The sequence below is a fragment of the Somniosus microcephalus genome, chromosome 9 (genome assembly GCF_052327205.1).
Source record: "Somniosus microcephalus isolate GS21.2 chromosome 9, FLI_Smic_1.0, whole genome shotgun sequence".
NCBI classification, from domain to species: Eukaryota; Metazoa; Chordata; class Chondrichthyes; order Squaliformes; family Somniosidae; genus Somniosus; species Somniosus microcephalus.
The window spans coordinates 142,853,786-142,877,293 of record NC_140995.1 but is presented as its reverse complement, the minus strand read 5'-3'; the positions used below and the strand labels follow the sequence as shown (position 1 = coordinate 142,877,293).

Here is a 23,508-nt window from a genome sequence, read left to right as displayed (position 1 = left end):
AGGAATATATACATAACACGCAAAGGAATATATACAGACATACATACTTTCAGAAGCTCCACGATAATAAATATCTTCCTCCGCAGCCTCTGGAGCAACTGTACCCATGCTTTTTTCATGTGTAAGTTGTAATGACTTGACCTCACTGAAAGCATTAATGAAAGCGGCGAATTATACTGCGCACGCGCTGCCTGTGCAGTCGCACGCGTTCTGCCTCTGAACCCCTTCGTTCAGAGGACAGGAAATGCCGGTTTTCCCCACATGCACCGTGCATGCTGAAAACCGGCATTTCATCCAGCCAGATGCGCAAGTACCCCGACCGTACTCGCGCATTTGGAAGGGAATTACTGGGCCAACATTTTACATGTCAATAAAATGAAAAATTTAACAATTGCACGACTTGCCCCCTCGCATCTGCGACTGAGGGTCCAAGGAGGTGCATTGCGCAAGAGGTCATCATCGTACGTATCCTCACACTGTTCCCTTTGGGGAACTGTATGAAGTGGTGGAAGGATTTATGGCCGTGATTAACGCTCATTCCGTGACCGTAACCATCTTTGAACCAGCCATTAGGGTGGTTAGTCCTATGGCGGGAGGGTTTTACGGGCTCCCACAACCCATCTGAGGGAGGGGGGGGCCACCAACACCCACGGACGCAAGTATCCCGCTGGATGTCCACCCAGAATTTAAAGTTGGAGCTCCGACTCCACTTGCCGGGACTGTCTGGAGTGGGGTTCAAAACCCTACTCCTTCTGGCCCAGCGGCGGGGATGCTTACGGCTACGCAAAAGGCCCACTCCGCACAAAAGGTGACACCCATACGTTTCCTGCGCCTTTTCCCTCCCCGTGACTGGAGCCCTATGCTGCCATTTCACGTTGCTAATCGGATTGGGCCTTTGTCATAGCGGTAGGATCCCCGCCGCTGGGCCAGATCAGGGTAGGGTTTCGAACCCCGCTCCAGACAGTCCCGGCAAGTGGAGTCGGAGCTCCGGCTCTAAATTCTGGGTTGACATCCAGTGGGATATTTGCGTCCGTGGGTGTGGGTGGCCCCCCCTCCTTGTATAGCTTGTGGGAGCCCGTAAAACCCTCCCGCCATAGGACTAACCACCCTAATGGCTGGTTCAAAGATGGTTACGGTCACGGAATGAGCGTTAATCATGGCCATAAATCCTTCCACCACTTCATACAGTTCCCCAAAGGGAACAGTGTGAAGACACGTATGACGACGACATTGCTAAATAAATAAATGGAATTAAAAAAATTCTTTTAGGGCTTTTAAAAGTCTTTAAATTGCTTTAATTCTCTTTAAAACTACTTCAGATTACTCAAAATAATGTAAACATTTTAAAAAGTTTATAAAAGTTACCAAAATCTTCAAAAAACTTCCAAAAACCTATTTAAACTGCTGCTTTGCATGTAAAAATGCTTAGCAGCTTGACAGAAACATTGGGGGCGTGTCCAGTGAAACTGAGACCTCAAGGGGCGTGTCTCACTTACACTGCACGCTCCTGGCTTCGCGCTGGCTGCACTCCTGGGTGGCGTGATGTCATACGCTGCCCGGGGTTCTTCTTTTTCAAACACCAAGTCCAGGCGTCCCTGGAGCTGATCGGCAGTAGCGCGGGGTAAGTGCATATACGGGGCTTGCACGCGCGGCAAGCCCCGTTCACCAATTTCTGGCCCTCTATTGGGTAGTCACTCCTAGAAACATAGAAAAATAGGAGCAGGAGTAGGCCATTCAATATGATCATGGCTGATCCTCTATCTCAATACCATATTCCCACTCTCTCCCCATACCCCTTAATGCCTTTTGTGTCTAGAAATCTATCTATCTCCTTCTTAAATATATTCAGTGACTTGGCCTCCATAGCCTTCTGTGGTAGAGAATTCCACAGGTTCACCACCCTCTGAGTGAAGAAATTTCTCCTCATCTCAGTTTTAAATGTCCTACCCCATATCCTGAGACTGTGTCCCCTCGTTCTAGACACCCCAGTCAGGGGAAACATCCTCCCTCATCCAGTCTGTTTAACCCTGTCAGAATTTTATACGTTTCAATGAGATCCCCTCTCATTCTTCTAAACTCTAGTGAATACAGGCCTAGTCGACCCAATCTCTCCTCATACAACAGTCCTGCCATCCCAATCTCTCCTCATACGACAGTCCTGCCATCCCAGGAATCAGTCTGGTGAACCTTCGCTGCACTCTCTCTATGGCAAGTATATCCTTTCTTAGGTAAGAAGACCAAAACTGCACACAGTACTCCAGGTGTGGTCTCACCAAGGCTCTATAACTGTAGTAAGACATCCTTGCTCCTGTACTCAAATCCTCTTGCAATGAAGGCCAACATACCATTTGCCTTCCTAACTGCTTGCTGCACATGCATGTTTGCTTTCAGTGACTGATGTACAAGGACACCCAGGTCCCTCTGTACATCAACATTTCCCAATCTATCACCATTTAAATAATACTCTGCCTTTCTGTTTTTCCTACCGAAGTAGATAACTTCACATTTATCCACATTATACTGCATCTGCCATGTATTTGCCCACTCACTCAATGGGCTGGATTTTCATTCAGGAGTCGGGTAGGAGGCGGGACTACAACTTTCGGGGTTGTAGTCCCGCCTCCATCGAGTTCTAGCCAACCCACGCGATTTTAACTTGATTGACCTTGTTGAGCCCACCCAGCGGGCTCAGCAGGCCAATTAAGGGCCACCCGGCAACAGGTGACATCACAGACTGAAATGTCATCTGTCAAGAGGCTTTGACAGATGAAATATCAGTGTTCCACAGCTGTTTGAAGCTGTCAAACACTGACAGTCTTACTTCTAACCCGAGTCTTTCTCCACAGACTCAGTTAGAAATCTCTCCTGCACAGAAAGCTGAAGGCTGTCACTTTTGACAGTTCGCAACCATTCTGCTTTCTGTGCCAGTGAGATGAGGGACTCCCGAGACCTAAAGGAAGGAAGGCTGAAAAGGTAAGAAAAGGTAATTTAAACTTCTTTAATCACTTTAGACACACCAAACACACTTACCTTTGCACTCATGCACACATCACTCATCTGAACATCGACATCTCAACCCTTCCAAGTCCTTCAACCCGCCGGCCTGCCTCCTCTAGTTTGGCGTGGTTTGGAGCTGTCAGGAATCCCACACTTCAACCTTAAAAATAGGGATTAGGCTAAAAACTGCCTGTTAACTACCTGTTAACAGGTAGTTAATTGGCACTAATCCCTTCCCGCCTTGGGTAGGCGGGTTCCAGTGCGGGGCGGGTACCCGCCTCCTTTGAAACTGGCATGGAGGCGGGTTTGGGTGCGGGACCCCTGATTTCGGGATTTTAACCCCCCACACGCCTCCAATCCCGCCTCCACGGCCCAATGAAAATCCTGCCCAACTTGTCTAAATCGCCTTGAAGCCTCTTTGCATCCTCCTTCCAACTCACAATCCCTAGTTTTGCGTTGTCAGCAAACTTGGAAATATTACATTTGGTTCCCTCATCCAAATCATTGATATATATTGTGAATAGCTGGGGCCCAAGCACTCATCCCTGCGGTACCCCACTAGTCACCGCCTGCCACCCCGAAAAAGACCCATTTATTCCTACTCTCTGTTTCCTGTCTGTTAACCAATTTTCAATCCATGCCAGTATATCACCCCCAATTTTGCACACTAACCTCTTATATGGGACTTTATCAAAGGCCTTCTGAAAATCCAAATACGCCACATCCACTGGATCTCCCTTATCTATTCTACCAGTTACATCCTCAAAAAACTCCAGTAGGTTTGTCAAACACGATTTCCGTTTCATAAATCCGTGTTGACTTTATCTAATCCCATTGATATTTTCTAAGTGTCCTGTTATCACATCCTTTATAATGGACTCTAGCATTTTCCCTACTATTGATATTAGGCTAACCAGTCTGTAGTTCCCTGTTTTCTCTCTCCCTCCTTTTTTAAAATAGTGGGGTTACATTTGCCATCCTCCAATCTGCAGGAACTATTCCATAATCTATAGAATTTTGGAAGATGACAACTAATGCATCCACTATTTCCATGGCTACCTCTTTTAGTACTCTGGGATGCAGATTATCAGGCCCTGGGGATTTATTGGCTTTCAGTCCCATTAATTTCGCCAGCACTATTTTTTTACTAATACTAATTTCCTTTAATTCCTCCTTCTCACTAGACCTTTGGTTCCCTAGCATTTCTGGGACGTTATTTGTGTCCTCTCCTGTGAAGACAGAACCAAAGTATTTGTTTAATTGCTCTGCCATTTCCTTATTCCCCATTATAAATTCATCCGTTTCTGACTGTAAGGGACCTACATTTGTCTTCACTAATCTTTTTCTTTTTACATACTTGTAGAAGCTTTTACAATCTGCTTTTATGTTCCTTACAAGTTTACTCTCATACTCTATTTTTCCCCTCTTAATCAATCTCTTGGCCCTTTTCTGCTGAACTCTAAACTGTTCCCAATCCTCAGGCTTGCTACTTTTTCTGGCAACTTTATATGACTCCTCTTTGGATCTAATACTATCCTTAATTTCTTTTGTTAGCCATGGTTGGGCCGCTTTTCCTTTTGTGTTTTTGCGCCAGAAAGGAATGTATAACTGTTGCAATTCATGCATTTGTTCCTTAAATGTTAACCATTGCCTATCCACCGTCATGCCTTTTAATTCTGTAGACAGTCTGAGCACCTTGGGCTAGATTTTCAGTATAGACAGTTTTGGGGCGCTAACCTTAGCGCCCGCCCGAAGTTAGCGCCCGCCCCAAAGTAGCGCCCCGTTGCCGGAAATTCAGTGGCTTCGCCCTAAGAGAGTGGTGGAGCGCTAAAAGAGGCGTTGCACTCCTACCTTTAGGCGCTAAGCCGGCGGTCCAGAGGGATAGCGCCCAGGCGGGGCGCAGCACGGGTGCGGTCATTTTTGCACTGACAGTAGACCCCGTGGTGCCGACCAGCTCTTAAAGGGGGAAGGGACGAATTGGTCTGCTGCCACGCCCTGCACACTGCAGCCTTGCAAAGAGGCCTCAACACTACTGCTCAGCCCCAGGGAGTCATGGCAACGCCAGAGAAGGCCCGTCAGCGTGCCCTGCGCTTCTCAGAGGGTGATCTGGACATAATGGTCACAGCTCTGGAGGTGAGGCGCAAGATCTTGTTTCCAGAGAGTGGGAGGAATCCAACCCACCACGACTACACCAAAGCCTGGAAGCAGATCGCCCAGAGGGTGACGTTCACCGGCGAGGCCCCCAGGACCCACAAACAATGCCGTAAGAAATACAACGATCTGACCAGGATTGTGAGGGTGAGTAGCCTTTCCAGTCTCCTCCTCATTCTTGCATGTACACCTGACATGATGGGCAAAGGGACCTGAAAGTCCTATTGGCCAGCCCTCAGCCAGCAGCATTGGGACAGTCATGAGCATCAAATGGCCATTCGGCACTCTACACTTTGGCCAAGCTATTCCACCATGGGAGGCAGTGCACAGTGCATCAGGGCTTCACTCTGTCCAAGCTATTCCACCATGGGAGGCAGTGCACAGTGCATCAGGGCTTCACTCTGTCCAAGCTATTCCACCATGGGAGGCAGTGCACAGTGCATCAGGGCTTCACTCTGTCCAAGCTATTCCACCATGGGAGGCAGTGCACACTACATCAGGGCTTCACTCTGTCCAAGCTATTCCACCATGGGAGGCAGTGCACACTACATCAGGGCTTCACTGCGCACTTACAGCCCGTCCTTTCTCTTGCAGGCTAAAGTAGCGTTTAATCGCCAGGCCCGTGCCAGGGGTGGCCGCGCCAAGCTGCAGAAGCTCACTCGGCTGGAGGAGCGCGTGTGTGTGCTCATGGGAGCCCGTGTGATTGTCCCCACAGCGTGCGGTGTATCCGACCCTCCACTGCCCGGCAATGGTAAGGACCTCGCCTTTTGGCCCTCTCGCGTCGCACTGGCCCATCCGAGCTACCTCCTTTGCCACTGTCCCACCAATGCGCTGAATCCCACCAGTCCTAACACCCTCGCTGACGCCGTCTCCTCACTCTGAAGCTACTCTTGTGCATTCCTGCTTTCAGCTGGTGACGGCCAGGACCCTGAGGCTGCCAGTGACAGCACCTCCGACCAGGAGGAGGAGGAGGAGCAAGCCGGACCTTCGGGGGAACAGTCACGTCCCGCAGGAGAGGAGGAAATGCTTGACACCTCCTCACTGGACGAGTGCCTGGAGGAACTGTCGCAGGGCAATGCAGCTTCTGGGACCAGTGGCGTCCAGCCACCCAGCAGCCGTGCGCGTGGCCCGCGGCCTTTCCCCAAAGGGGGGGAAGGATCAGAGGGGAGTGCTGCTGCTCGGCACACTCGCCGTCACCAACGCGGCAAGGGTCCCCTAGTTCGGCCCCCTCCTCCCCAGCGGGAGAGTCGCGACTCCAGTCCGGACACCTTCACTTCGGAGGAGGTGCGGAAGCTGGATAAGATGGCCGACGACTCGGACCGGCGCCACACGGAGCTCATGAGCGTGGTGGGGCGCATGCCTGAGGCCATCGAGTCGCTGGCGACCAGTGTGCGCGAGTTCGGGGCAGCAACTGCCGCGACTGGCCGCATGCTGACTGATGCCGTCAAGACCCTGGCGGATGTGATGCGCGCGCACACCAGGACCACAGGGCCACTCACTGCTGCCACACGCGCTGTCTCAGGCAAGCATCGCCAGGGCAGGCGCCGCGCTGGACCATCCCAGCAAGCCGCCCGTCGGCTGATTGCTGCGGATCCTGCAGTGCGGGCCCGGCCGAGTGCCACCGCGCCACAGCACCAGCCAGCGCATCCCAGACGCCAGCTGGCCCACATTGCGCCATCCATCGCCGCCATTCCCCCACTGGGGCGTCAAGGGCAAGCGACTGCAGCTGATGGTGGCCAGGCTCAGGTGCGCCACTCAGCAGATGGCCCCTCGAGGCCCAAACGCCGTGTAGGCCGCCCCCCAGTGGCATCTGGCGGAAGGGCATCTGAGCCTCAGGCGCCTTCCCCCAGCCTCGCAGCAGCCACTGGGCAGAGCTTGCGAAGGAGCAGCAGGCAGGGCAGGGGAGGCAAAATGCTGGCCAAGGTCTCGCCCTCGCGGGCCACTCAGTAGAGGGTGTGGCCAGCTTTCCTTTAATATGGCGGTGGCCATCTTTATTTTGCCCATGGTTGTGCTTTTGGAGGGCTTTTTTTTTGCGTTAGGCCGACGTTGAGGCCCGGTTTCAATAAAGGTGGAGTGGCTCCTCCCCAGTTTGTGCGAGTGAGTCGTTTGTTGGGCTTTTTGTGGGGCCCGTTTATTGTTTTTGGGGATTCATGTGGGAAGGGCTTTTCATTTTTGTGCAATAAAAAATTATCTTTATTCATGCAGTCTCCATGGTTGTTCTTCTTAGTGTTTGTTGGCTTCGCCGGCTGAGGGCTTGCGGAGCGGCTGCATTCATCTTCCCTCATGGCCCCTGGCCATTCCCTGACAGGGGGCTTAGAAGTACCGTGTAAAAAGGTGGCGTCGTGCGGCCCTTGGCCCTGGTCGCTCCCTCCTGGGAACGTACTCCTGCTCCTCCTCCTCCTCCTCATGCTCCTCCTGCTGAGGTGCTGGTCCAACGTCAGGTGGCAGTGCCTGAGTCCTGCGGATAGCCAGATTGTGTAGCATGCAGCAAACCACCACAAATTGGGAGACCCGGTCCGGCGAATACTGGAGAGCTCCTCCGGAGCGATCAAGGCAGCGGAACCACTGCTTGAGGACCCCAATAGTTAGCTCGATGATGTTGCGGGTGGTTTGATGGCTCTCGTTGTAGGCCTCTTCAGCAGCGGTCCTGGGCGCGCGAAGCGGGGTCATGAGCCAGGTGCACAAAGGATAGCCTTTGTCCCCGATGAGCCATCCTCTTGGGGAAGGCTGTGCCTGGAACATGTCATGCACAGTACTCTGCCGCAGGATAAAGGCATCGTGGCTGCTGCCTGGGAAGCTGGCATTGACTGCCATGATGCGCTGCTTGTGGTCACAGACCAGCTGCACATTCAGAGAATGGTAGCCCTTCCTGTTGCGATACTGCTCGCCATGCTCCAGAGGGGCCCGCAAAGCCACATGCGTACAGTCAATGGCGCCCTGCACCAAGGGGAATTCCCCGAGTCTGGCAAATCCCAATGCGCGCTGATGCTGGCTCTCGAGGGCCATGGGGAAGGAGATGAATTGGCTTCTCCTTCTGAACAGTGCTTCGGTCACGTGGCGGATGCAGCGATGCGCGCCATACTGGGAGATGTTTGCTATGTCCCCAGCAGCGTATTGGAAGGAGCCGGTGGCATAGAAGTTCAATGCCACCGTCACCTTCACTTCCACCGATAGAGACGTCCTGCACCTGAGCTTTGGCCGCAGATCTCGGCGAAGCAGGTGGCAGATCTCTGCAATCACCTCCTTTCGGAATCGGAGCCTTCTAACACATCGCGCGGCACTCATGTTTAGGTAGGAGCGCTGCTGGCGGTATAGCCTGACTGGGTAAGGCCTACGTGGCCGACGCCTGTAGCCCCCTCTGCCTCTAGCCAGGGCTGCCCCTCTCACAATGCGTCTGCGAGCCCTACGGATATGGCGCTGCAGCTGCGCGTTGGCACCCCATGCAGCCCCCATCAAATCCTGGCAAACAGTCTAATTTCCAAATGGCCACTTGCAGCGCTATTGCCTGAGTTCAAAAATACCTGCCTCTTGCTGCTTGAAACCAGTTAGCTATCCTCCTTGTTGTGTCTCCAGAAATGCGTTGCACAAGACTGTTTTCTGAAAAAAGGATGGCCTTTATACTGGAGAGGACGTTCCCTTTAATTAGCGCCCCCCGGGGCCCGCGCTGGTTGTGTTGCGTTCCTTTTTCCAAACGCTCCGGCCGCCCGCCGCACAATGGGGCGGTCCGACTGAAGTTTGCAATCGGGGCGGCCAAAGGGCGTTGCACGAGGATGTGACGTCATTTTCTGCGCGCGCATCCGGGCGGGCGCTAAACTTTGCGCCGGCGCTAACGGGCAATTTAATTTGGGGCGGAGCGCAAACTGCGCTGCGCCCGGGCGCTACACGCATAGCGCCCGGAAATCACTTCTCTTAAGGCGCTAACTGCTGGCGCAAGCTACTGAAAATCTAGCCCCTTATGTTTAGGTGTGTCCCATACTCTCCAATGTCTAACCATACAATAGCATAATCTGGGGGTGTAACAATAGTGCCCCCCTTGTGATCTGTACTGGATATTGTGTCTTCCGCATTTTCCCCACGTGTGCTGTTTCAATCCTTTTGAAGGCAGATTGAAAAATATGTGGTAAGATGAGGCCAAATACGAATAGTTAAAGCTGCTTTATTTCACACACAGCAATCAACGTAATGCAGTTATGCATGGACTCACTCAATTCAATCACTAAAACAGGTGTGTTTGCTTAATGATACAAAACAATGAACATGCTGTGCTTCCCCATATCTGTGGGTCATCTTGCTTGGCACAAACAAAAAACATCCTGCATCCTAAACTTCTAAGTCCCGTGAGAGCTTGCCATTGCAGCTTTCTGTTTAAAAACCAGAATCACTGCACGTCTGTTTTTTTATCTCTGTATTCACAACCCGAGAGGAGGTCCGATGACAAGACAACCTCTACCATCACCTAGGATTAGGGACCAGGGATTTCCTAACACAATAGATATCAGGTGTTTTCCGATTATGGAGACAGGCCAACACATTGCATATCGTTGCTGTCCAGAAGAGAAAGAAAACAAGTGAATGGAGTGAGCTTTACCTGCACAGAGCAGCAAAGAGAGCTATTGCAATCCTGAGCAGGAGAGCAGGATATTATAATCTCCTGCATTATATGCCTGACAAATGCAGAACAGTTAGTAGGCTTGCTGAAGTGCATCATGGACCCATGGTCACTTAAGGACGGAAATTCTGGGAGCAGTAAAGTTCCAAATCTCTGATGTGCTTCAGTCTCTCAAGAGTACCCATCTTAAATTAAAATTAATTTGCTCTGGTCTTGTAGCTATAAAGCTTTAAACATTCCTTCATCAGACAGTTCCAGCATTTGGGATGGGAATAGTCAGACTGGATTGCAATTGGCACATGGATAAATAATGAGTATCTCTGGATTAAACTGTACTTCTTAGAAAAATATTAGTATATTGCACTCTGTAGATAACTTGTATAAATGTCTATGGCTTGTACACATTGGAGGAGCAACAGTTGCTTTGGTCAGTGCAGACACAGTGAATTCCTGGCATTTCTTATTGAAAGAGGATTATACAGCAATATATTTTTTAATTAATTTGCATCATATATTTACACACATGTGAAACCCTGTGGCTGAACATCACCTTATTAGTTGGTGCCATAGGGTGAAGGAATCAAAACAAAAATCACATTCACACAAATTTTGAAAGTCTAAGGCCTAGAAATTCAGTATCGCCACGTTTGGGGCGCTACAGTCGAGCGTGCGCTAAATTTAGCGCCCGGCGCAACTTAGCACCACCTTCAGCAAAATTGAGTTGCATCGCCCCAAGAGGTTGTTGCTGCGCTAAAGCAGGTGGTGCACGACTATCCTAAGGCACTAAGCCGGCGAGCCAAGGCGCTACCACCGAGGGCGGGTGCAGCGCAGGTGTGTCCAGTTAGCGATTGCAGGCAGACATGCTGGCGCCGGTCACCTCTTAAAGGGGGAGGGTCGATTTGGCTTGCAGCCACGTTCTGCACATTGGAGCCCTGATTCTAGGCCTGGACAGACCTGCTGCGACCTCGTTGCGCCTACAACCATGGAGAGGGCCAGGGAGCGAGCGCAGCGCTTCAGTGAGGGGGCCCTGAAGGTTCTGGTTGGCGCAGTGGAGCGCATGCGACCTATCCTCTTTCCTGACAGTGGCAGGAAGCCGCTGCCCAACGAATATAGAAAAGCTTGGAGGGAGGTGGCACACAGAGTGACCTCCAACAGCATGGTACCCAGGACCCCGGTGCAATGCAGGAAGAAGTTCAATGACCTCACTCGGGTTGTCAGGGTGAGTACCCTTTCCAGTATCCTCTTCATCCCTGCATGTGCACCTCACTTTATGGCCAAAGGGTCCTGAAAGCCCCAATGCCCAGCCCTCATCCAACACCTATGGGCCTCTCATGAAACTCACATGCACATTCACCACTTTACACACGGTAAGGGCTAATCGACCATGGGAGGCAGTGCAGCCAAGGTCAGGGCTTGGCACTGTCAGGGCTATTCCACCATGGGAGGCAGGGCAGCCAAGATCAGGGCTTGACACGGTCAGGGCTATTCTACCATGGGAGGCAGTGCAGCCAAGATCAGGGCTTCACACTGTCAGGGCTATTCCACCATGGGAGGCAGTGCAGGCAAGATCAGGGCTTGACACTGTACTCAGAGCCCGTCCTTTCTCTTGCAGGGCAAGCTGGCGCACAATAGGAGGCAGCAGCAACAGACCAGGGGAGGCCGTCCTGAACTTAAAGACCTCAGCAATCTGGAGCAGCGAGTGGAACGGATTATGGCAGGCCGGCTGATTGGCCCCGTCGCCACTGGAGATGCCGACCCTGTTCTGGACAGCAATGGTAAGGTCATCACCTTTTTGACCTCTCTCTTTCTACTTGTGCCTCACACCAGCATCCTTTGCCACTATCGAACCAATGCAGTGCATTGCAGCACTCATGCCTCCCTCGCTGCCACCCTGTCCTCATGCTAAAGCAACTCTTGTACCTCCCTGCTTTCAGATGCTGATTCGCCAGGTGAGGTGGCGGGCCCTCAAGCTGCCACTGTGAGTGAATTGGAAGGCGAGGAGGGGGAAGAGGAAGCCGAAGCCGGAACATCAGTGCCACCTTCCGCCGAGGCAACCCATGGTCATGATGGGGACACGTCTTCCCTGGAGGGGAGCAGGGCGGAAGGGTCCGAGGAGGGTGAAGCTCCGGGGCCCAGCGGGCTGCAGCAACGCGCGGGGGGGCGGGGGGCTAGGGAAGCTCAGCGGCCTTCTCCCCGGAGGGAGAGTGTGGCCTCCAGCCCTGCTACAGTGAGTGCAGAGGAGGTGCGGCTCCTCGCTGAAATGGGCGCCCAGGCGGAGCGCAGGCACACTGAGCTCATGGCTGCAGTGCAAGGATGCCTGACTCCATAGAGTCACTGGCAAGGAGTGTACAGGAATTCGGGGCAGCACAGGCAAGGAGTCTGCAGGACTTCGGGGCAGCACAGGCAAGGAGTCAGCAGGATGTCGGTGCAGCACAGGCAAGGAGTCTGCACGACTTCGGTGCAGCACAGGCAAGGAGTCTGCAGGACTTCGGTGCAGCACACGCGGCTTCCAGCCAAGTGCTTAGTCGTCCCATGCAGTCACTGGCTGGTCTGATGCAGACACAGATCAGGGCCACACGAGCACTAACTGCTGCCACCCTCGCTGGATCAGGCAGGATTCGCCGGGGCACTCGCCGCGCCGCAGCAGGCCAGCAGTCTGTGCTTCAGCAGATTGCTGCGCATGCTTCAGTGATGCCCTGTGCGAGTGCCAGTGTCTCATCCGACCAGGGAGTGCCTGTGCTCTGTCAGGTTGGCAGCATTCCTGCTGCCAACACGGTCACTCCTCCACTGCAGCTGCCACCACCCATAGGACAGACTGCTGCCGCCCAAGCAGAGTTGGAGCAGTCAGCAGCCGGGCCCTCCAGGCCCAGAGCTGGACCAGGCCGTCCCCCAAGGGCTTCTGCCAACTCACTATCTGATCCTCAGCAGCCTTTCCCCAGCCTTACTGCAGCCACTGGGGTCCCATTGCGGAGGAGCTGCAGGGCGGGAAGGGGCCAATCTCGCAAGCGAGGCAGATCACCCTCGCAGGCCAAAAAGTAGGAGGTGTGGCAAAATGCTGTATTTTTTTTTGTGAAGGCCGAGGATCATGGTCATTTTTGTTTAACTCTTTTGTTCATTGTCTCCAGGTTGTGAGAGCCAGTTATGTGTCTGACTGTTTTTTGGGGGGTTTCTCTGTATTTGTTTGTCAAGCGGAAAGGGCACAGAGTTTGTTAAATAAATAATTGTCTTTGTTCAGATTGTGCATGTTTGCACTTTGAACTATTTGTTGCCTTGACCGGCTCAGGGTTTGCGGAGCGGGTCCATTCATGTTCTTTCAATGGCACAAGCCATTCCCTGAGAGGGGGCCTAGAACCTACTTGCAATAAGCCGCTGACGGACGGCCCTTGCACTTTGTGCCTCCCTCCCGTCTTGGTGCTCCTCCTCCTCCGGTGGTCCTCCAATGTCTTGCTGGCAGTGGCTGAGTCCTGAGGATAGCCAGTTTGTGCAGCATGCAGCACAGTACAATGAAATGGGAGACTCGCTCAGGCGAGTACTGAAGGGCTCCCCCGGAATGGTCCAGACAGCGGAACCGTTGCTTTAGCACGCCGATTGTGCGCGCAATGATGTTCCTGGTTGCTTGATGGCTGTCATGGTATCGCTCTTCAGCAGGGGTGCTGGGCGCACGGAGCGGGGTCATCAGCCAGGTGCACAAAGGATTGCCCTTGTCCCTGAGAAGCCAGCCTCCTGGGTGAGCCGGGGCTTCGAAAGTGTCTGCCACAGAAGTCTGGCACAGGATGAAGGCGTCGTGGCTGCTGCCTGGAAAGCGGGCATTGACGGCTAGGATCAGCTGCCTGTGGTCACACACCAACTGCACGTTCAACTAATGGAACCCCTTCCAGTTGCGGTAATCCTCGGCATTCTCTAGAGGCGCCCGCAAAGCCACATGTGTGCAGTCAATAGCGCCCTGGACCATGGGGAAGCCCGCTATTCTTGCAAATCCCATTGCGCGCTCCTGCTGCTTGTCCAGGGTCATGGGGTAGGAAATGTACTGATGTCTCCTTTTGAAGAGGGCATTCGTGACCTGGCGGATGCAGCAATGCACCGCGAATTGGGAGACATTGGCAATGTCCCCAGTAGCAGATTGGGAGGAGCCGGTGGCATAGAAGTTGAGAGCCACTGTCACCTTCACTGCCACTGACAGGGATGTCTGCTCCTCAGCTGAGGCTGCAGATCTCTCTGAAGCAGGTGGCAGATCTCAGTGACCACCTCCCTTCTGAATCGAAGCCTCCGAATGCACTGCTCCTCAGACATGCTGAGGTAAGAGAAGTGCTGGCGGTAAACCCTGGGAGGGTAAGGCCTCCTGTGCCGACGCCTGTTGGCCCTCCTCCGTCTGGCCATGATTGGCACTCTCTCTCGGCGTCTCTGAGCCCTCTCAATGCAATGGAGAAACCCAACGTTTTCACCCATTGCAGCCCCCATTATATGTGGCCACTTAAGGCTATGGCACTGAAAAATCAATCCAATTGCAAAGCTCTGGGCTGAAGCCAGAAGTACCTGTGCAAGCACTGAGTCAAAGCAGAAAGCTCTCTTCCTTTGTCTCTCTGCAAATCAATCTCTCTCTCTCTCACACAGAAGGATTGGTCCAAAATGGCTACCACAAAGAATGCAGCAAGAGCCCCCTTTAAATAGCGCCCCCCCAGCCCCACAGCGACTGGGAACTGTTCCACTCAACCAGTCGCTGGGAGCGCCAGGCGGAAAGGGGGGCGCCACTGAAGTTCCAGTTCGGGGCGCACCAAGGGCGTTGCACCATGAAATGACGTCAGGATCTGCGCGCGCAGCTGAGCGGGCGTTGCGGTTTTGCGCCGCCGCTAAATGTTCACTCAAGTTTGCGAGAGGCGCAGATCGCGCCGCCCCCGGGCGCTAGCCGCTTCGCGCCCCACTTATCGCCCTCTTAAGGCGCTAGCGGCTGGCGCTACCAACTGAATTTCTAGGCCTAATAGTCCAGCATGCAAACTGTTCTCTCCCTGCGCCCGTGCACCTCCCCCCCACCACTGCCCCAATTAATGGCTGTACACATTTTTCCATTGCCCTACTTATGGAGAGACAACAGCCATCAGTGGTGCCTTTATTTTATTAGCAAATATAGGGACTGCACTGTTCTCAGATTCCATGCTACACATTCTGCCAATTTCCACTGTGATGCACATTGGGAACTTACTCACACACCCGAATGACATTAGTGCTAATTTATGCTTTTTTCCTTCATAGCTGCTTCATGACCACAGAAGCAATAGTGTCCTGCACTATTTAAGTTAGTTTTGCCCACCGCGTACACCTGCATTTCAACCACCCAAAAGATTGAAACACACCAGCAATAGATTGGAATTTAGATCTTACTTCAGCTCAAGAAACAGTGGTTTACTGAGTGAAGTAAAACGAAGCTTTCCAGACATGATGCATGGAACTGAACAGTACTGACACATTGGGCCAGTAATTCCGGTACCAACGCGTGAGTACAGACAGGGTACTCACGCGTGGGCCCGATGGAAGTGCCAGTTTTCAGGATGCACAGCATATGCGCTGAAAACCGGCATTTCCTGTCCTCTAAACCAAGGGTTTAAGAGGCGGAACGCGTGTGACGTATCAGGCAGCGCGTGCACGCTGAAATTCGTTTTTTTGTAAAGAGTTGCCCGTGCGTAAAGGCCTCCGGTTTTTACGCTTGAAAAAAACAGACCTAAGTGCTTAGTTTTACAGGTAAGTGGTCTATTAATACAATTTAGAACATTTTTTCCACAGGTTTATTATTTTTAAAGAATTTACAGTAAGGTGAGTGTATTTTTAGACCCGATTTGTTAAAAAAATTTTTTTTTTTTTAAATTTGATTAATTGTTTAAAATAGTTTTTTTTACAGTTATTCATAGCTCATTTATTTAGTGGGATGTTTTTTTAACTTTTATTTGTAGTTTAAGTGCTGTTTTGGGCGCCCTGAGTTTTCATGAGTTTGACAGTTCTTACTATCAAACTCATGAATGAACTTTTGCAACCTCCCATTGGTTGCCTAGTGCCCACGTGATCCCAGCCGGCTCATCAAAATAACTACGCTTTAATTCTGTTTAAAACTACTTTATATTCTTCAAAATAATGTAAAAGTATTTAAAACTTTATAAAAGTTACCTAAAGATTAATAAAAATACAAAAAATTTATTTAAAATGCTGCTCTGCATGTAAAATTGCTTTGCAGCTTGTGTTAAAAATTGGGGGCGTGGCCTATGTTAAGGAGCCCTCAAGGGGCGTGTCTAACTTAGACTCCGCGCTCGAGGCTTCGCGCTGGCTGCACTCTTGGGCGGCGTGACGTCAGACACTGCCTGGGAGTAATCAACTGAAAACAGGAATTGTAAGCGTCCCGGGAGCAGAACGGCAGGCGCGCCGGGTAAGTGCACATCGGGGGCTTGCACGCGCGGCAAGCCCCCGAACCTAATTTCTGGGCCAATATGTAAATGCATAATTTAAGCATTTGTGAGGAGTCACTACGTAAAATAATCTAGTACATAAAGAGACATGATGCAAAAGTTAGAATATGGAAACCAAATGTTTTGGAAGCAGTTTTTGTTTGCAGCTCCCTAACGCAGATTACAGCATTTCGTTACATCTTACCATCTGGTTTACTGCAGTATGTTGCCGGATCAGCCTGAAGGTTACAGAGTCGAACCTGTCAAATAGAAATGTCAAAAGGTAACCATTTCAGATTTAACTCTTTTGTTCTTCCACTCCACATTTGGCCATTATATGCTAACTTACCTTAACACCATCGTATGGCTCATTAATTCTCATCTGAATGTCCTTTACTGTTTTCACATGAGTTGTGACTGATTCTTCCACTGTAGGAACAAGTGCTTCAGAGATGGCTCCAAGCAAGCTTGAAAGCCCCTTACTGAACTTCTGGCCTCCTTCTGTGGGCTCCTCAACCTGGAAGAGAAGAGAATCACCAAAATAATTTCAGCATAATTCTGCAGTTTGTAATTACTGTAGTAACATGGGTCTCTGATTCTACTAGAACACGGGGGAAAAACTGACAGCAACTTACTTCGAGAGTTTATTTAAGATTATATAAGCCCAGGGAAATCAGTGAACTTGATGCCTGAAAGATTTTGCATACTTTTTTGGATTCAGGTTAGGTATCATTCCACATTTTAACACTCAGATTCATAAATTTGCAATTGCATTGTTGCTGGAATATAAATTCTGAAAAATCAAATTACATTTTATCTTGTGTTATTGGAAAGCATTGTAACTGTACCATAGTCACATTACAGGAAACTTTGTGTTATCCGGAGGCTAACTGTCCGGAATGCTCGAGCCACCGGCAAAAATCAGGAGCCGTTTTCGTTAGTTTTTTTTTCTTCTCGTTGCTTTTTTCCTCTCGTTGCTTTTTTCCTCAACAGTCAAGCTCTGCAAGATCTCGCTGAAGCTGTTGCTAAGCTACAGAGACGCTAGAGACGCTTGGACTGTTTAGAAGCTGTAAGCAACAGGGTTTGTTGGCAGATATGGAGCTCAAAAGCTTCCGTATCTTTCAACATTAGCGCTGGAGTGTCCGGCAGTTTTGAGGGAACGGCAAGAGCTCGGTCCCGTCGGTGCCGGATAGCACAAAGTTTCCTGTAGTTTACTTACTGAAATCTTAGCGTAACTAAAACTGCTGTCATCCAAAGAGCATAAATAATGGGATATATTTTTACGTCCTATTATGGGATACGTCCATGCAATGCTATTAAAGCAAAATGAACAGAAACAAGTTCCCTTAAAGGAAATTGATGGTGTCTACAGCTTTATCTAAATATGTTTATACTTCCTTGTAAACAAAATAGTACATTTAGTAACAAATACAGATTCAGGAACTTGGCATGTGGTCTAAATTATAATAATAGGGCATATACTCACATTTAGTTTTTCTTTGAATGCTAAAGCTGTGGCAGCAATAGTAGTCACAGTATCACGTTGGATAACCTGAGTGAATTCAGTCAGATCGCGCTTCAAAAACTCCACAGCTTTTGCAGACTGTGAATTTAAAAAAAATTAAAAGGTGATAGCGTTAACCCTATGACACACAAATTTGAAATCATGGTTTCAATATGAACAACTATACTCCCTGCAGTTGAGACATGGCACATTGCCAACACTCTTATTCCACCAGTGGACAGGATGGCAATGCCATCAAAAAGCCAGAACTTATACAATTGTTTTTTGTACAATAACATGTGAGCTATGATTTTTCTTTGGAGCCTCCATCTGGGTACATGCTGACAGTGCAATCTTAGCACACATGAAGCCACGACGCAGAAATTACCTCTGTTTATGATTCAGCCTAATTTGCAATATATGAACAAACTCCAGACATCAATAATGTCTATCATTGGGAGCTTGCTGATTAGTGAGCAGGAAATCAAATGCAGCTGTGAGCCGGTTTCTGATTGCAAAAGCAAAGGACCTAAATTTTAAACCGTTTCTACAAATATTCATGTTAGCAGTAGGGTGTCACAGTTTTCAGATGTGGCAATTGAGATCTTACTGGAGCAAATGCAGAAGAGATTCTTTCTCCTCCTCCCATGACAGTTGCTGCGTGACCATATAAGCACAAACAACATTGCCAAGGAATATGAAGACGGAAATCTCATCTCAGCTTAAAGTTTGTACTAAACTTCTGCTCTATTTTGTTTCTCATCCTAGTCATTTGCTCATTGTCTTCAAAGCAAATACTGAACAATAATTCCAGATCATTCAGGCAGCAGTTAACTATAGTTGAAGAGCTGCCATCGACAACAACTTGCATTTATATGGCGCCTTTAATGTAGTAAAACATCCCAAGACGCAGGAGGAGCGTTATCAGACAAAATTTGACACTGAACCACATAGAGATATTAGGACAGGTGACAGGTAAAGCTTAGTCAAAGAGGTAGGTTTTAAGGAGCAACTTAAAGGAGGAGAGAGGCGCGAAGTAGTTTGGGGAGGGAGTTCCAGAGCTTTGGGCCTAAGCAGCTGAAGGCACAGCCAGCAATGGGGAGTGAAAGAAATCAGGGATGCTCAAGAAATGAGAATCGGAGGATGCATTGATCTCAGAAGGTCAAAGGCTTGGAGCAGATTACAGAGATAGGAAGGCCGAGGCCATGGAGGGATTTGAACACAAGGATGACAATTTTAAAATTGAGACGTTGCCGGACTGGGAGCCAATGTAGCAAGCACAGGGGTGATGGGTGAGTGGGACTTGGTGCGAGCTAGGATATGGGCAGCAGATTTTTGGATGAGCTCAAGTTTACAGAGGGTGGTAGCTGGAAGGCCGGCCAGAAAAGGCAGCCTCTCACTGTAACAGGTGTTCCCCTTCTACTTCATTAGGTGTACCACAGGTGACAGACACAGGAGACAGGGAGCCGGAGGAACCTTCTAATTTACAAAACCCACCATGTCTATCTCTAATTATGCAAAGCATGAGTGCAGGTTGTGGTGTATGTGCCTTTAAGAGCCCCAGGTGTGCGTAATGCCGGTAATTGCCACTTGGGCTATATAAGCCTGTGTATTGTGTATATCCTTTAGAAACCCCCCCCCCCCAGACTTTGCTTAGTAAATACCTATGAACCAACTCCTGTCTTCAGTGTCTTTATCAACACACGGACACTACAGTGGCGACGAAGTGGAAACGGACTTACCGGCAATTCGGCAGCACCTCAAGGACATTGATTCCTCCGGCATCCAGAAGACTCAAGGAAGTGAGAGAAGCTGTAGTTTCACCAGCTGGCCAAGCTGGTGGCAGGTACTGCGCTAATCCTTCCTGGGCGTCAGGCTGGGGCTCCAGCGGCGGGCTCTACAGCTGAGACAGGCAGCGAAATCGGAGGCAAGCAATAACGGACTGGGAAGGAGCACTCGGGAGACGGCCGGCGCGGCAAGCAGGTCAGCGTTCAGACCTCCGGCGGGAACGAGTCTCCAACAGTAAATTTTTAAAAAACATAAAGAGAACGGGAACCGCAGTAAACAGCGTTGCTATCGGCAGCAGCGGCGGGGAAGTGCGGGAAGCGCCATATCTTGCTACAGAAAAAAAAAGCGCGGGAAGCGCCATATCTTTTCTGAAATGCCTAAGTCTGGCAATATTGATGCTTTTGATAGCGAAACAGAGCCTAATTTTGGCAATATTGATGTTTTTGATAACAAGATAGAGGATTGGACCACATATGTGGAAAGAGTGGAGGTATATTGCACCGCAAATGGAATAGAAGATGAATAAAAAGCTTCAGTGCTTCTGGATCTAATGGGCGCAAAGACATACAAGCTGTTACGAAACTTAATCACTCCAGCCGAACCGATGGACAAGAATTTTGAGGAGATTGTTGATACCCTACACTGCCAATTCGAGGCAGGACTGGCAGATTCTCTGCGTGACAAATTCATCTGCGATCCCCTAAGTGTAGAAACACAAAAAAAGGTATCTTCTGAAAAAGATTTAACACTGGACAAGGCTTTCAGTGCAATAGGAGCTGCAAAGATACAGCAAAGCCCACAGGACTTCGGCACCCATGAAATGACACGGGGTTTCGAGAGATGTTATCGCTGCGGCAGATCCACCCATGACCAGAGGGACTGCTGGTTCAAGGAAAAAGCATGCAGGCGATGCGGAAAGATGGGACACATTTCACGTGTGTGCCGATCTGAAAATAAAAAATCCACTAACGGGAAAAGAATCAATAAGGAAAAGCACAGAAAGGTACAAATGATGACGGACAGTAGCTCCGAAGACCAGAAGAGCGATAGCGACTCCGGGAACAAGGGACTAAGCTCTCTCAAATTACATAATGTAATTGCCAAAGAAGAATACCAGACCATTTGGGTTACCCTCACAATAGCAGGGTCCCCAGTTAAAATGGAGCTAGATACAGGATCAGCTCTGACCGTCATAAATCGACGGGATTACGAGCGGCTATTTCCGCATATACCTTTAAAAGATACATCCATTATCTTGAAAACATATACGGGGCAGAAAGTATACCCCAAAGGAAAAATAAGGGTGCCTGTTGTATACAATGGCAAGGAAATACAGAAGTTGTATTTATACGTTCTACAAGATGGTGGTCCACCGCTGTTGGGACGTGAATGGATCAGAAAAATACGTTTAGACTGGCACTCCATTCAGGCACTGACGGTGACCAGTAAGGAAAAAAATGATGATGACGTCATACCTGAACGATTGAAAGACATCGTGGCCAACGCCAAGGAAGTATTTCAAGAGAAACTAGGAACCTTGAAAGGCATCACCGCCTCAATAAAAGTGGAAGATGCAGCAATTCCCAAGTTTTTTAAGGCAAGACCGGTGCCATACGCAATTCGTCCAGCAGTCGAGGCAGAGCTGGAGAATTTGGAAAAGGCAGGCGTATTATCTAAAATAGATTGGAGCGAGTGGGCAACACCCATCGTCCCAGTCATGAAGAAAGCATTGAAGGGTGATGGATCTGAAGAACAGAGAAAAATTCGCATCTGTGGAGACTTCAAGGTGACGGTAAACCCGGTCCTTCACATGGTACAGTATCCTCTTCCGAGGATAGAAGATAATTTCGCCTCACTATCCGGAGGGAAACGTTTCACCAAAATTGACTTGGCACAGGCATATCTACAGATGGAGGTTGAAGAGGCCTCTAAAAAACATCTCACGATAAATACACACAAAGGTCTGTACCAGTACAATCGACTGGTTTTCGGAGTAGCATCCGCTCCAGCTATCTGGCAAAGAGCTATGGAGCAAGTCCTCCAAGGGATTCCGGGGACTCAATGCTACCTAGACGACATCCTTGTAACAGGAGAAAATGACAACGAGCACCTTGCCAATTTAGAGCAGGTGCTCACTAGGCTGAGAGAATGGGGCCTACGAGCAAATCGCCCCAAGTGCGAATTTTTCCAAAATCAAATATCATATTGTGGCCACATAATAAATAAGGAAGGGTTGCATAAGTCACCTGAAAAAATTGAGGCAGTCATAAAAGCCCCAGCACCTGAAAATGTTTCACAATTAAGGTCGTTCCTGGGATTAATAAATTACTATCATAAATTTTTACCGAACTTATCAACTCTTCTACACCCTCTTAATGAACTGCTACAAACAGGAGTAATTTGGAAATGGAACGAAGACTGCAAAAATGCCTTCCATAAATGCAAAGACTTAATCACATCCAAAGAAGTTTTGGCTCATTGCAACCCATCACTGCCAATCAGACTGGCGTGCAATGCATCCCCTTACGGCATACGAGCAGTATTATCGCATAAATTCCCTGATGGCTCGGAACGGCCGATAGCTTTTGCGTCACGCTCATTGAACTCAGCTGAGCGTAACTATGCCCAAATCGACAGGGAAGCACTCAGCCTGGTATGGGGAGTAAAGAAATTCAACCATTACCTACACGGACAAAAATTTACCTTGTTGACTGACCATCAACCCCTCATCTCCATATTCAACCCTAAAAAGGGTGTTCCCATTATGACAGCACAAAGGCTACAGCGGTGGTCCCTTTTTCTAGGGGCACACCAATACAACATAGAATACAAAGGTTCAAAACAGCATGGGAATGCTGACGGTTTATCGCGCCTACCGTTGCCAATGGTAGAAGAAGCACCTACAGTAGACCCAATGGAGATGTTCCACTCTACCATAGCGGAATGTCTACCAGTAACAAATTCTGCCACTGAAAGGGAAACGAGAAATGACCCGACTCTTTCACGGGTCTACGATTTAACAGTGAAGGGATGGCCAGCACATGGCGAACCACTGTTGCCAGCATTCTCGCAAAGAAGAGAACAGCTGTCAGTGTGCCGAGGAACCTTGATGTGTGGATCCAGAGTGGTGATTCCACCCAAACTCCAGGATAAAGTGCTAAAGGAGCTTCACGAGGGGCATCTGAGTGGAGTGAAAATGAAGAACCTAGCCAGGGCGTTTGTATGGTGGCCAGGTATCGATGGAGACATCGAAGAAATGACCAAGAGCTGCCTAGGATGCCAAAAGGTCCAAAACGCTCCACCACAAGCCCCTCTACATCCATGGGAGTGGCCCTCATCTCCCTGGCAAAGGGTACACATCGACTTTGCTGGTCCATTTATGGACTCAATGTTCTTAATCGCGGTTGATGCACACTCCAAGTGGCCGGAGGTAATAAAGATGTCCTCCACCACCACGGAAAAAACCATCACAGTATTAAGGACCATATTTGCCAGGAATGGGCTGCCGGAACAGATCTGTTCTGATAATGGACCGCAATTTGTGTCCGAAGAATTCAGAAAGTTCTTAAAAAACAATGGGGTTAAGCACTACACGTCCGCCCCATACCATCCCGCCACCAATGGATTGGCTGAAAGGTTTGTCCAGACCTTCAAGAAGGCCATAAAGGCCATGGGTAATGAAGACATAAAACTTCAGCACAAGGTGGATAACTTCTTATTCGCATACAGGAATGCAACACATATGGTTACCAACCAAACTCCCGCCATGATGTTCTTCAATAGAAACCTAAGATGCCGGCTGGATTTGGTCAAGCCCAACATCAGAAGGGACGTGGAGAACTGGCAGTTTCAAGGCATGAATGAAAGGCCAACTAGAACCTTCCAGATAGGTCAACAAGTTTTGGCCCGGGACTACCGTACCGAGAAATGGCAGCCTGGAACTATCTGCACACGACTAGGACCACTGATGTATACCGTGGACATCGGAGAAAGCATAATAAGGCGCCATGCTGACCAAATCATAAAGTCAT

General features: G+C 49.6%; 1 pseudogene across 1 annotated transcript in view; it reads right to left on the bottom strand.

The window, feature by feature from the left end:
- The window catches only part of LOC147112744 (BSD domain-containing protein 1-like), a 73,603-nt pseudogene that overhangs the window by 32,974 nt on the left and 17,121 nt on the right, over window positions 1-23,508 (bottom strand). The window contains exons 3-5 of the transcript XR_015079564.1: window positions 17,672-17,788; window positions 16,535-16,702; window positions 16,391-16,445 (exon numbers count right to left, since the gene is read on the bottom strand). The product of XR_015079564.1 is annotated as a BSD domain-containing protein 1-like (transcript). The remainder of the gene's footprint in view (window positions 1-16,390; window positions 16,446-16,534; window positions 16,703-17,671; window positions 17,789-23,508) is intronic.